Raw genomic sequence first — 803 nt, forward strand, 5'->3', positions numbered from 1 at the left:
GGACATTTCACCACGGTCAGGACTGAGCCAGTGTGAGACACCATCAAGAGATGAAAGAGTGAGAAGGGAGTGGGATCCGAGCTCAATTTAAGCCATGACATTGTATTTTGAATATGAAATTAACTTTTAAAAAATAACAACATTGAAACCTACAATGACCTTCCAACATAGACAATTTTTCATATATTTAAAGTTTAACCACAGGTAATTGAATTTGAGAAGGTATATTTTTCTGAAAAGTCAGTTATAGAATTGATTACCTTGGCTCCATCCTTGTCACATAATTGAGCATAGCTTTGTCTCTCTATAAAGACCTTCAGGTGACCTCTTCATATTGTCATCTGGTCCATGTTTCAATAAGCATAACTTGTCCTTTCAGGTTTAGGCATGATGAGATCTTCAATGTTACTAGCCTTAAAGGTTCTGCACTATCTCTTTTTGGTTTACTTGAACCCTTACATGCTTTACAAATAGCCCTTTTATTCAACTCTTATCAAATTATACAGTTTGTTTGTTCTATCTCTTTCCTACCCTAATCATTCCTGAACAATCCTCTAAAAAAATACTTAATTATATTTTAGGAAAGATCATGCCACCATGTCAAATGATCATACCTTATTTTGCCAAGTACATACCAAGCACATTAATGCTTAATAGTGAGGTGCTTAATTAGTTAAGTATTTATGGACTGTCTGTGGAACATTGAGGTTTTTAATTTAATTAAGATGTTAAAATAATATGTGATTATATTTAGAGTTTATCATATTATTTCTGTGTTCCTGTATGAAAAAATGATGACTCTT

This window comes from Capra hircus, unplaced genomic scaffold (assembly GCF_001704415.2).
Source record: "Capra hircus breed San Clemente unplaced genomic scaffold, ASM170441v1, whole genome shotgun sequence".
Classification (NCBI taxonomy): domain Eukaryota; kingdom Metazoa; phylum Chordata; class Mammalia; order Artiodactyla; family Bovidae; genus Capra; species Capra hircus.